The following is a 14,293-nucleotide window of genomic DNA, read 5'->3' on the forward strand; positions in this document are numbered from 1 at the left end:
TGAAGATGAGCAGTGATTCGTGATTTTGGTAGTTTTACCAGAAGGGGGTTGTTGGCGGACCTTGAGCGCCCTGTGGAAATGTGGTGGGGACAAATCGCAGAGAGAGCAGGGGGGGCAAGGCTGGAGAGGAGGCGGTAGAAGACAGAAAGACCACCGACCAACCTGCGGTGATTGAGTGAGAGGCCCAAAGACTCAGCTTCATTGCGGGAGATGCCGATGATCTTAAATGGCCTGGTTTCGACAGCGTGAAGCCGAGAAAGGTGGGAGGAAGGAGCACTAGCCCAGAGGGGAGAGCAGTACTCCATCAGGCTACAGACAAAAGCTTTGTAAGTGGTCAGGAGCTCAAGAGGGCCGAGGAAGGACTTAGCATGACGGAGGATTCCCAGTCAGCGACTGGCTTTTGAGGCGAGGTTGGAAATGTGACTTTCCCAGGAAAGGTCATGGCAGATAGTGAGACCTAGAAGCTTGAAAGAAAAGACTTCTTCCAGAGGATTGTTGAGAAAGTGGATGGGGGGGGGGGTTTGTAAACGGTCCTTTCGAAGAGACATAGTGAGAGTGTGAGATTTGTCTGGATTGAAAGACATGTTCCATGTGTTGGACCAGTTTGTGATTTTATCCAGATCTGCAGTGAGTGAAGAAGCTGCTGCTTGCCGGTCTGAGGGATGACAGATGGTACGGCAGAGGGTGGAGTCGTCGGCAAAGAGAAATAGAGGATTTTCCAGAGAGTCCGAGAGTTCATTGATGAAAACCAGAAAAAGAACAGGGCCCAGAACGCTACCTCGAGGAACTCCAGCCTGCACAGGAAGAGGGGATGAAAGAACTCCATTTAGGGCCACACGTTGACTGCGACAGGAGAGGAAGTCTGCGAGCCATGAGTGGAGATGGCCTTGAATACCATGGGAAGAGAGTTTGGCGAGTAGGGCAGGGTGCCAGACTGTGTCAAAAGCACGTGATATGTCCAGGGATACGGCTTGGATTTCCTGTCTGGCATTGAGGACCTCCATCCATTGATGGGAGAGCAGAAGCAGCATATCCAGGGTAGAGTGACCTGGTTTGAAACCAAATTGATGATTGGAAATCAAGCCATTGGAGAAGAGGAAGGATTTCATATCTGAGGCGATGATGGATTCCATCACCTTGCTGATGATTGGGAGAAGGCTGATTGGTCTGTAGTTACAGGGATCTGTTTTTGCACCTTTTTTACGCAGGGCAGTGATGTTAGCAGATTTCCAAGCAGATGGCAGATGACCTTGGGCAAATGAGAGGGTGAATAGAACAGAGAGTGGGTGAGCAAGAGCAGAAGAGCAGGCTTTGAGGACACGTGGGCTGATGCCATCTGGACCGGTTGCAGAATCTGACTCGAGGTTTGAAAGCAAGCTCTCCACCTTGTCAGGAGAAAAGGATACAGAGTCCAGGGACAGTTGGGTGCGACTGGGTAAAGTGGGTAGAGATAGTGATGGGTTTAGGACACAAGATTTAGCTGCAAACACCGAGTTTAGACATTCAGCTTTATCACGTGTGGAATCAGCAGTGCGGCCATTTGAGGTAAGGGAGGGGATGGAGGGGGAACATACACCAGAAACAGATTTGATTAAATGCCACCAGGATTTTGAGGAGGGAGAGAGGTTTGAGAGTTCAGACTTGAGATGAGAAAGATGTTGTTTTCTGGCTCTCCTGAGGGTAGATACACACTTGTTCCGAGCTTTGTGGAAAGAACTGAGATTGCCCTCAGTTGGGTTTGCTTTCCATGAGGCAAAGGCAAGTTGTTTCAGGACAACTGCCTCACCACAAGCTTCAGTAAACCAAGGGCGGGAGGAAGGGTAAGACAACTGAACACGAGAGGGGATAAATCTGTGCATGAGGGAGAGCAAGTTTCTTTGAAAGAATTCCCAGGATGAGTTGATGTTTGAGAAAGTAGTGATAGGAGACCAGTCTGTCAGTTTGATGGCTGCTTGGAGACCCTGCCAGTCGGCTTGAGTGAAATGCCAGACTCGACGGCGGTGAGGTGGTTCTCTGATAACAGCCAGAGAGATGTCCACTTTGACAAGGATGTGGTCAGAAGAACCAATTGGAGCGAAGGAAGGGCAGCAGATATTGTCAGGGAAATTTGTCAAAATCAGATCCAGAAGAGATGGAGTACCATTGGTTGAGATCCGGGTCGGGAAGTTGACCGATTGAGTCAGTCCCAATGAGTCGCAGAAAGCTTTTGCTGAGGTGCCATGGCAGCTCAGAGAGGTACCCACACCGAGCCAACTGGCGTGATGACAATTGAAGTCACCACATAAGAGGAAGAGAGAGTTTGGATGAGAAGATAGAAGATGGTCCATGTTTTCGGATAGTGAGGTGTAGATGGAGTCATCACTGTTCGGTGGACGGTACAGTACACCTATAAACATGAGGTGGGAGTGGAGGGGAAGCCGAAGCCAGAGGTATTCCTGGGGGTGTGGGGGAGTGAGAGCAGTGCATGGAGAGTGAGGAATAGAGTCTTTGATGAAGAGAGCAACACCTCCACCAGGACGAGGCTCAGGTCTGTCATACCGTAAGAGGGAGTAGCCAGGGAGAGATACTTGGGAGTCAGACACGTCTTGGGAGAGGAAAGTTTCTGTTAGGCAGATAATGTCTGGTTTGTCAGTGGCAACCTGTATGGAAAGATCTGAAAGGTTTGAGCGAAGGCCCCGGATATTTGAGGTCCACACTTTTAATGAAGAGGAAGGGGAGCAGGTGTTGGGTGCAGGAGGTGGAGGGGGAGGGGGAGGGTAGGACAAGGGATGAGGGGGCAGGTAAGGAGGGTTGCTGAAGGAGTGTGGGGTATTGCAGAACAGCGAGGGGAGGGGGCCGAATGAGGAGGAGAAAAGGCTCTGTGGTGCTGGGGGAGAGGGGGACAAGAGACAAGGAAGAAGGCAGTTGAGGATTTGAGGAGGTGGAGTGAAGAGATGGAGGTGAGAGGGCAGTAGAGGGAGGCAGGTTGGTGGATGAGAGGGGGGCAACTTTGAGAAGGAAGAGTGAGGGGGATGAAAGGTGGGAGAAAGGTGAGGGGGGATTTTTGAGAGAGGTGAGAGGGAGGCTTAGAGGGAGAAGAGTGGGATGGTTGCTTTGAGAGTGAGAGTGAGGGGTGAGGGGGGTGAGTTGGCACTGAAGTTGGAAAAAAAGAATGTTTGATGGAAAGCGAGTATCCATGGCAAACTGTGGTTTTTAAAAGTTTTAGGTCAGAGATGCGATTTAACACAATTCTTGATGGATGCAATGAAGGCGAATTCAGAGCAAGGAGAGAAGAAGTGCTGTAATAGTTGGATTTGTTAGGCAAGGAATGAAGGAGAGGTCGAAATGAGAGCAGTCTGTTAAAATAGCAGAAGAGTAGTGCATTGTGAAACAGTAAAGAGTACCACATGTGTGAGAGAGGAAGATGAAGCATTATAAGATCGTTTTTGTAGTTAAAAATAATGTACGAGAGAGTTCAACAGATTAGGTCATGGAAGTGTAAAAAAAAAAAAAAAAAAGAGGAAGAAGACGAGGAGGAAGTTAAGAGGAAGAAGAAGAAGCAGAATCGGGAGAAGGTGAGCGTGTTGTTGTTGTTGGGTATATATATATATATATATATATATATATATATATATATATATATATATATATATATATATATATATATATATATATATAAATATATATATATATTTTGTTGTTAATATTAATATATGAGAGAGTTCAACAGATTAGGTCATGGAAGTGTAAAAAAAAAAAAAAATCGAGGAAGAAGACGAGGAGGAAGTTAAGAGGAAGAAGAAGAAGAATAAGCAGAATCAGGAGAAGGTGAGCGTGTTGTTGTGGGTTTTTTTATTTTTTATTTTTATTTTTTGAGAGATAAGAAAGAGATGAGTTGGGAGAATGGGGGATGTTTGGAAAGTGGGGAGGATCAAAATTGAAGGTAATGGGGAGGATAGAAATTGAAGGTAATGGGTAGAAAAATAAAAAATAAAAAAAAAACGATCGAACACCGAGTGGAACCGGTAGGCCTCAAGCCTAGGCCTAGGCCTCAAGCACAGGTAAGAACGTCGACAAAAATACTCACAAAATAGCACGATTTTTGAAACAAAACCGAACTAGCAACACACAGTAACATGTAGGTGAGAAAATTAAACAGTTAAAACGGGACAAATAACAACCGGAAACTTAGCTTTGAGAACGTCAACAGGGAGCCCCAAAGGAGACCTCTCGCTCCTCTAAAACCGGAACCGGAAGTCAAATTCCAATTGAAGAACAGTTCCAATTGAAATAAATTTTTATAAAGAAGGGCGTATCGTTTGTATGAGGATAGCACAATGGGGGTATGATATGAATGATTTAGGGTATAATTGGTCATTTAAAATTGATCTAGAAGACCTGGAACAATTAAATCAGTCTTGTATCGAAGAATATTATCCTGTTGGTATACAGAATGAGTTTTGTGGAAGCATGATTAGTAAATAACAAATAAAAGAATTTAATAAGGGTAAATATAATAATGGTTTTGCACTAGTTTATATCATGAAAGCAAAAAAAAACGGTATTATATATAATAAGTAAGGAAATACAAAATGATTTAACTATGGGAAGATGAGGAGGTGTTTTATGTCATAATATTATTCTGTCATATATTTCTAATACATAAATGACAGCAAGACGGTGTCAAGAAAATTTTCATTTCTGTCCAAGCATACCTTCAAGAAAAGGGCATTCGGTATTTTAATAAATATGTTCTACAACATTAGAATGAGGTATTTTCAATAAAAGATTGGCTTCATACTGATAGTGATAAACCAACAACTTTGGATTTAATGAAAATGTTAAATAATGAAAAAATTATGAAGTTAAGAAAATGTAAGGCTCTTTTAGAAATTCCAATTTTTTTTTATTGGTTTCCTGTTGTAAAAAAAAAAAATTTGGATACAGGAATAACAAGAAATCCCGATAAATATATGTATGATATTCTATGGGGTGTAAGTGATTCATGGATAGTAAGGGACGAGGAAGGAGTTGAAGAAACTGAGACAGAAGAAGAGGAGGAAAAGGAGAAGAGGGAGAAGGAGGAGAGAGAGTAGAGAGAGAAGAGAGAGGAAAGAGAGAGAGAATAAATAAATATAAAAATATGGAAACCAGTGAGATTAAAGAACGATTGGGGTATTACAGAAAATAAATTAATCTCACGCACCTAGGAGGAAAAGAAAGAATTGACAAGTCTATTGGAAATATTTTCGACAAGACTATTGACATCGTTTTCAGCGGAAAGATATTGACTTTACTTAAAGTTTTTCATTTTTTTCTTAAATAAATGGAGGAGAGAGTAAAGACGTTTCTAAGGATTATTTATGTTTTAAAAATTAAGATTCAAATGTGGATGTTGGAAACTAAAAAGGTTTTTGCACTCTGTAGGAATTTTTCTCTCAAATAAATGAGTTTTGTCTCAAATGTAAAAAGAAAACTGATGCTAAAAATATCTCATATTTTAAAAGCAAAAATAATAGGGTTATACAAAAAGGTATATGGTCGGTGTCTGGTTCCAAAAAAAAATCAATTTATCTCCAAACATAAACTCGGAGGAGATATACAAAAGTTTTTATCAGGAAGTAAATTAACAACTACTGGAATACCAGGGGAATTACATCTACCAAGGTATTCTTTCTCCGGGCACAAACTTGGATAATAGATTAGATGAGGTAGACAATCCAAAACCATGGAATAAACCCATCAATAGGGCAGATGAAGTGTGCATGAGGCATGATATTAATTATGGGCATACCACAACTTTTGAAGAAAAGCATGAAGCTGATAGAGAAATGTTGTATAAATTGTCTCTGATACAAAATCCAACGTTGAGAGAAAAAGTTGATAGGTTCATCTTGAAGAAGATGATCAGTATTAAATTGTAACTTGGGCTTGGAAATTCAAAAACTTTTAAGCTCTAATGATGTCATTAAGACTGAAGAACAATTAGCTGATGAATTACATAAACCAATATTCACAAAGTTTCGTAGAAGGAAGATTTATTCCAAGGAAGTTGATTATATCTGGTCCGCTGATTTGATTGAACTCAATAATGATAAGCGTACAAGTATACTTTAACCGTTATCGATTTGAGGAGTGGGTATGCGTGGGTTGTCACTATAAAAAAACAAAACATTTAATACTCTTATGTTAGTCTTTCAACAGATATTTAATAAAAGTAAGAGAAAACCTAAAAAATTGTGGACTGATGAGGGTCGATAGTTTTATAACAAGACATTTATGAATTTTCTAAAAAATAACAGTATTACATTATACAGTACCTTTAATGAAGGAAAAGCCGTTGTTATTAAACGCTTTAATCGTACCTTAAAAGAGAGACTATAGAAATAATTCACACAACTCGGTTCACAACAATGGTCATCTGGATAAGTAGGATGACATGATTCACACATCAACGAATATGAAGCCATCAGAAACATTTACAAAATTAAAATATGAAAAAGAGATTAATGTCAAAAAGCCGAAGTTCAAAGTTGGTGATAATGTCAGAATATATAGATGGAAATCTCATTTTGAAAAGGGTTATACAAAGCGGTGGACGAATAAAGTTTTTTAAATTGTTGATGTGATAGATACAGTTCCTTGGACTTATAAAGTATATGATTTAGAAGGGGAACAGATTTTAGGTTCATTTTATTCACAGGAATTGCAAAGACAAAGATGAATTTAAATTTTTTTGACTGCACCCCTTTTTGACTCCACCCACACAAGTTCCACACACACAAACCCCACACAAGCTCCACTCACATTCATCATATTCACATAATTAGTGATTAGTTAATTAGTTCCCCACTCACAACATGTTTATTTAATTAAAAAAATTATCCACCCATCCACACAAGTTCCACCCATCGATACAAGCTCCACCCGCACATCCATCCATCCACCCATCTATCCACCCATCCATCTATCCACAAAAACCTCATCCACAGAATCCTCATCCACATAAACCCCTCCCACATAAACCCTGTCCACATAAACCCTGCCAACACAAGCCCCAACCACATAAACCCCTACCATATAAACCCCGCCCACACAAGCCCCACACACATAAACCCCACCCACAGAAGCCCCGTCCACACAAGCCCCGCCCACACAAGCTCCACCCCTCATCCCCTATGTGCACCCAAACCTTTGACCCACCACCTCCCTCATCCCACTCCCCACCCTTCCCCACACACACACGGGGAGGGGAGGGGGGCAGGATGAGCGGGTGATGGGTCGTTGGGGGAGGGTACCTACCCCTCCCCTCCACCCACCCTTCTTTAAATCTCCTTGATTCTTTTCTTGTAGTTAAGAAACAGATAATTATAAGAAAAACAAGTATAATTAATCAACATTGATAATATTAAAAATTCAGTTGTAAAAATAGATGATATTTCCAAGCAGTCTGCTTCAGATGTCTTGAGTGTCAGGTCAGATTCCTGCAGACGATTAACATGTGTGCTTGGTTCATCCAGACAGGTGTTTAAACTGAAAAAAACTTTGTTAAAACTCAGGAGAGATATAGAGACAAGCAGAGACAGATAGAGAAATGGACAGAGACAGATAGAGAAATGGACAGAGACAGATAGAGAAATGGACAGAGACAGATAGAGAAATGGACAGAGACAGATATATAGAGAGAGAGAGAGAGAGAGAGAGAGAGAGAGAGAGAGAGAGAGAGAGAGAGAGAGAGAGAGAGAGAGAGAGAGAGAGAGAGAGAGAGAGAGAGAGAGAGAGAGAGAGAGAGAAGAGATATATATATATATATATATATATATATATATATATATATATATATATATATATATATATATATATATATATATATATATATATATATATATATATATATATATATAGAGAGAGAGAGAGAGAGAGAGAGAGAGAGAGAGAGAGAGAGAGAGAGAGAGAGAGAGAGAGAGAGAGAGAGAGAGAGAGAGAGAGAGAGAGAGAGAGAGAGAGAGAGAGAGAGAGAGAGAGAGAGAGAGAGAGAGAGAGAGAGAGAAAAAGAGAAAAAAAAAAAAAAAAAAAAAAAAAAAACAAACAACACAAACACACGCCAACATTCACGTGCTTATTTCTCACCTTGAAGTCGGGCCTTTTAAGATTGGAGGAGGTGCCAATAATGCTTCCCAGTCAGTAATGATTCCTTGCAATTGAAGACGAAAGGAATAAATCTCTTGAATAACATTGTCCATCTGTATCCATTCGTTGTTTAATTCAAATAAATCTTTCTCCACAGACGCGATTGGCGATGAAGATAGACTGTTAGGAAAATAATAATAATAATAATAATAATAATTAATCATACAGTGATTTAATTAATAGTCAGTTGCATCACTGTCATTCTCAGAGAAAGCATACACAAACTTACCAATGTTCTTTCCCAGATGATTCAGGACTCTCTTCATCAGATTAAATATAGTTCATGTTTCCGTTGTTTCTCAATAGAACAAATGAGAAAAATTATAAAGCATTCAGACGTGAGTCGACTTTTAAGGCAACTTTGAGGAAGTGGAATTACCTAATCTTGGAATTTCCAGGGCGTGTGTCCACACGGGAAATGACTTGAGGCAGTATGACTCATTTTCACAGCACGAGTATTCTGAAAATATTTTATTTCTTCAAGCACCAAACCTTTGGTTTCGTAAAATGGGGAAATAAATTAAATATTCCTACTCGATGGTGATCAAAAAGTGGTGATGTCCCTCTACATATCTATCTGATTAATCGAATATACTCGACTCTTTGAATGTTGTAAGGAATGGCGGCAGAGATCGATCTCTTCTTTTGACCCCATGTACTGAGTGCCAGAGGGGGAGAGAAAATTATTCTCCTGTTTTAACTGAATGAGCCTTGAGATAGAGAGTTCTCCCTATTAATTTGTATGGGAGGAATTAGACTCCTGTTTGGGGTTTTTTAAGGGGTTTTCAAAAAAATTAGCCTCTACATTTGTAGAAGGTTTTTTGGGCCCTGAGACAGTCTCAAATTAACATGAGCTTGTATGGGAGAAAATCATTCTCCTGTTTGAGGTTTTTTTAAGGGGTTTTAAAAAAAGGTTAGCCTATACATTTGTATGGGAGGGGGAGGAATTAGAATCCAGTTGAGGGGTTTTTGGGAATCAATTCAAAGAGTTTTTCCCATTTTCCCATTCATTTGCATGGGTGCCTCACAAAGCCCATATATCCCCTACTCATTGGTACTCATTTCGTGGACCTCTGAGGGATGACTGGCTGAGTCAACCCCACCTGGTGTTAATTCAACAGCAGACAGGGGCTCAAACTCAAGACTCATGTCCTAAGCCAGCCACCATCAGGATTTACTCCCATTTACCCTCCTGCCAAATCCTCTTCTCACTACATTGTTTCATCCCTTTATCTCTCTTTTCTCTTACTGTTTGGTTATTCCCTGACTTGTTTTCATGGCCTCCCTGACCCAATATCAATTTCTTTCCTTATTGTCCTCTTTCTTTGTGATGAGGCTGAAACACAAGGTCCATTACCTCACTTTTTACTGAGTGTAAGTTTTGCATCCAAAAAATATGCTGTCTCTACTTTCTTCACAAGTGAACTGCACAGTATTACTCAAATCCTGAAATGATTTGTACAAAGAAAAAGGTATCACGAGTCCAAGATAATGTACATTCTGTACATTGTTTTTGGAATTCATAGAATCATTCTTTCCATGTATAGATTAGTGCTTCAGCAGCCTGCAAATGTCTAAGTGACAAGAAGATATTCCCCAATTTCATGAGAACTATATCCAGTGACTTACACCACGCCAATGCCATCACCCACTTGGTGCTCCATTTTGAATGGGTGTTTGTTGGTGCTGTAGCTGTTGATGATGATTTTGGTCGAAACGGTTTAAATCAGATTTTGAATGAAGTCGAAAGGAATGGAGTTTGCGTTGCATTCCATGAACTGTTACCAACAGTGAAAAGTCCAAAAACCTTTCAACAACTTGGTAAGGTCTGCTTTTATCATTTGTTTTACATTCGTCATGGAAAAAAATTGGTCTTTATTTCAATATTTTTGGGCTGATTCCAACTTTAATTGTGATACTATTTTATTATGGTCATGATTATTATTGTTATTATTTTTTCACTTCATCATAAATTGAGTGATCTTGACTCAAAGTCAAATGCATTTTCAGAAATATATTCAGTGTTCCCTCACAAGACTTCTCACATGATTCTGTCAAATCGGGCTCAAATCTCTTGTTATTACTGTTTTTTTTTTTGTACACATGATGGAGGCTCATAGAAGAGCTAGAGCATAATCGAAGAGAATGAAGTGGAAAGGGAGAAACACCAACAGCAGAATAAAAGCATGGGTGAAAGGGTGGGGGAGAAGGACAAGTGAGGTGAACAAGCTGCAAACAAGCTGAATGAAGCACAGGAAGAAGATATTGGGAAAGTGGGGACGAAGTAGAAAAGGAGCAAACCAACTGACAACTAACAAATGTAAAGAGGTGGTGAGGAAGACTGGGAAAAATAACAAAAACATTGAAAAAGGGAGTGCTTGGGAATGTGGTCATTTGGGGTACAAGAGATCATGAGTATTAATGGAGTAGTGGTGAGCAGCTATCTTGAAGCCTTCAAAGCAACAATGGAACTGAACAGACTGGGGTAATTGGTTCCACAAGTGAGAAAAAACTGGAATAAATGAGTGCAGATGAAGCAGTGAGCCTGTATTTTGGAATTTAACAAGAAAATGGTTATTGTCAGACTGTGTGCACCCTGCAGAAACCCGGGAGGAACAGAGCCAAGAGAGGGCAGAAGGTGCAAAACAAAAGGACAGTAGAATACAAAGAGGCCACCAACCTGTCTGCAATGCAAAAGTAAGAGGCCTAAACACTTAGCTTCGTCATGGGAGATCCCATTGATTTTGAGAGCCTTGTTTTCTACAGCATCTAAAGGGCAAGGTCTGAGGCAGAGGCACCAGCCAAAAGAGGAGAACAGTATTCCATCAAGCAACAAATGAAGGCCATGTAGGTTTTCAAAAGTTAAAATTGCACGATGAAGGATATTCTGTCGGCAGCTGGCTTTGGAGGAATTATGGTCTTCCAAAGAAAGATCATGGCTGATGGTGAGGCCAAAAAGTTATTTAGAAAGTAGATGGGAGGATTTGCCAGACTGTCCTTTCTGAGAGATAAGGTGAGTGTGTGCATTTCTCCTGGTTGAAAGACATATTCCAAGTGTTGGGCCATCTCCTGTGTCTATCAAGGTGTGTAGAGGGGGAAGAGGGTGCTGCCTGCCTGTCTGAAGGATGAGAAATGATACAGCAGAGTGGGAATATCATCAGCAAAGAGATCGGAAGGCATTTCCATGGAATTGGAATGATGATATTTCTTGATGAAGATGAGGAACAAGACTGGGCCCAGGACACTGTCTTTGGGCACTCCAGCCTTGACAGCGAAAGGTGATAAAGGGATTCCATTGAGAGCCACACGCTGAATACGGGAGTCGAGGAAGTCAGTGATACATGAAAGTTGGTGGCCTTGGATGCCATGAGCAGAAAGTTAAAACTCCAAACTTTCAAATGAAAAACTCAAAAGTTCAAACTCAAAAATGTAGGGTGCCAGACTATATCAAATATGAGATGTGATGTTTATTTTTGTCGACCTTTTTTTGCATTTTCAATGAAGAATTATACCTAAATGTCATGATATATATTTAGCAATGAGTGTTACATTTTTCTGCTATTTCATGAAATTCACACAGAAATGAGAGTAACGAACAAACTCATTTTACCTTTTGAGTTGTTGCATAAAACCATGAACAATGATCATCATCTTATGTGCCAATACTTTTTACCCTCAACAGAGGAGTTGGTATTGCATTTGGGTCCGTTTGTCTGTTTGTCTACTTGTTTGTTTGTCTGTTTGGCTGCACAGAACGTGAGTATTTGTATTAATTACATTAGACCCATTAGCCCCTTTAGAACCCTAAGACTCTTTAGACCCCTAAAGCCCTTAAAACCCTTAAGAGCATTTTAGACCGCTAAAACCGTCAAGACCCCAAAGACCCTCTGATACCCCTTGGGCCCCAAATACCATCTAGACCCCGCAGAATGCGAAGAACACCAAGTCCCTTTAATATCCCCAAGACCCTTCAGGACTACAAATACCCTTTAGAACCCTAAGATGCTTTAAAAACCCCAAGACCCTCAAGACCACTAAGGTGCTTCAGACCCTGTTGACTCTATAGAGCCTGTTAGACCCCTAAAACCTTCCAGAACTTGGAGACCCTGTAGACCCTATAGATCCCCTTAGACCTCATAAGACCCTACAGACCCCACTAAACCCTTTAGATCCCCTAGACCTGCAATAACCTTTAAATCCTCTTTAACCTTTCAGAATCCCGAAGACCCCCGAGACTCCTCTCTACCCTTTTGACCATGTTAGATCTTCACACCGTTCAGACCCTTTAGATCCCATTTGACCATTTCAACCCTTAAGACTCATTTACACCTTTTGACGTTTACAACTTTTCAAAGCTTGGACCTTTACAGAGATACAACTATACTATTTAGACCATTAATTTGCTATCAATGTCCTTACATTTTGTACATCCTTCGATTTATTTTCACACAAAATACACCACACAAAACGAGTCCTGGAGAGGGTCTGCAATCTCTAATTGCTCTTTCTAGTTAATACTTGTTATGTTAATTACTCACATTACTGCTCCTAACTCAACACTCGTACTAGTGGCAGGTTGCTGTGTTTCCTCCACTCCTCTCTCTACTCTGTTGTTCAATCACTCCTTTGCTTGTTGTATCCAACAATGGCCACACTGCCACATTGTAACCTCACTCCAACATGTCTTCATTTTATAAACAAAATTAAATTAAATTCTAACTGCTGTGTATAATTGCGAGCAATTATGGAAGGTACCGAACGATGCCCATTCCAATGATGATGGCATCCCATGACGATACCATCATATGCCACCCATTCCAATAATGATACCATCCTCAGCCGATGTCATCGCACACTGCCTGTTTCATTGACAATGCTATCCATTGTCATTTTTATCAAACTATATTTATCATAGCTAGTCGATCCCAATAAATGCCACTTATAACTGTGAGCAGTGTTTTCTCCATCGAGCTTACAAAACTGCGAGCCATGACGAATGAAGTTTGATACGTATGATATCATTTACATGGATTGCCACCATGTTGAACAAGCAAAAACATTTTAAAATATTTTTCTCTGGAAGCACTTCCCCAGTAGATGCAAAATTTCAAATACACCGTCCATTACCCCTGTGGAAAAAGGTTTGTTAACAATGACATCATAGATACACATGGTTTGGCAGCCAGCCATATTGGATCAAAGGAAAACCTTTAAAAATCTTCTGCTCTAAAACCACTCAACCGATGAGGTTTTAGTTATCAAACATTTATCCCAAGAGTACTCAATGATATACCTAAAATTTCGTATTAATTGGTTTAGCAGTTTCACAGAAGATTTTAATAGGTGTTAGCTTTTAGCTTAAATCCAATGTGGCAGCCAGACCACATGATCTTTAACGTTTTAGTTTTCAAACTTTATTTTGCATGTTTAATCGGTCATGTACATACATATATACACACATACACTGAAGAGCCAAAACATTATGACAACTGACAGTTGAAGTGAATAACAGAGATTATCTTGTATAAGTAAATCAGGGAGGTATAAGATATGGTGCTACCAATTGGGGTTGTTGCCTCGTGTCTTATGGCCTCTCCAAATATATGAGATTGCTCTCAGAGGAGTGGAGAGGATGGAGAAGATGGTAAATTCATACATGCCGAAATGGTTGGGTTTGCGAAAAATGTACGCTAGTTTGGTGTTATACAGCAGAAGTTCAAAGATAAAGCTGCCATTTAAGTCACGTGCTGAAGAATATAATATTGGGAAAGCCAGATTTCAAATGATGCTTCGAGATTCGAAAGACTCTGTGATCAGTGAACTGGGGTCAAAGATAAGAACGGGAACTAAGTGAGATGTTCAGAGGATGTTTGAAGATGCAGAGAGTAGGTTGCAAATGAAGAAATCATTGGGGCAGTGCAGAAAGATAGGAAAGGATTTGGTTGGAAAGAACAGAAACGGTGGCCACAAGTGAGTGCAGGTGGGAGACGAGAGATGGTTATCGAAAATATTAAATGTATGGAAGAGGAGAGAAGAAAGGGTCAAGCTGTGTCAACCTCAGCAAGGAGTATGGACAGCATGGGAGATGGTTGTGCAGAAGAAGGTTAGCTGGCATCGCTGTGGA

The 14,293-nt window shown here is 40.4% G+C and overlaps 1 long non-coding RNA gene across 1 annotated transcript in view; it reads left to right on the forward strand.

Moving 5' to 3' along the window:
* Positions 1–3,641: 3,641 nt before the first annotated feature.
* The window catches only part of LOC147035276 (uncharacterized), a 90,835-nt gene continuing 80,183 nt past the window's right edge, over positions 3,642–14,293 (forward strand). The window contains exon 1 of the long non-coding RNA XR_015061943.1: positions 3,642–3,807. This is a non-coding gene — a long non-coding RNA (uncharacterized LOC147035276). The remainder of the gene's footprint in view (positions 3,808–14,293) is intronic.

Source organism: Eptatretus burgeri, chromosome 1 (genome assembly GCF_056783735.1).
Source record: "Eptatretus burgeri isolate ZD-2024b chromosome 1, Ebu_testis_v1, whole genome shotgun sequence".
Lineage (NCBI taxonomy): Eukaryota > Metazoa > Chordata > Myxini > Myxiniformes > Myxinidae > Eptatretus > Eptatretus burgeri.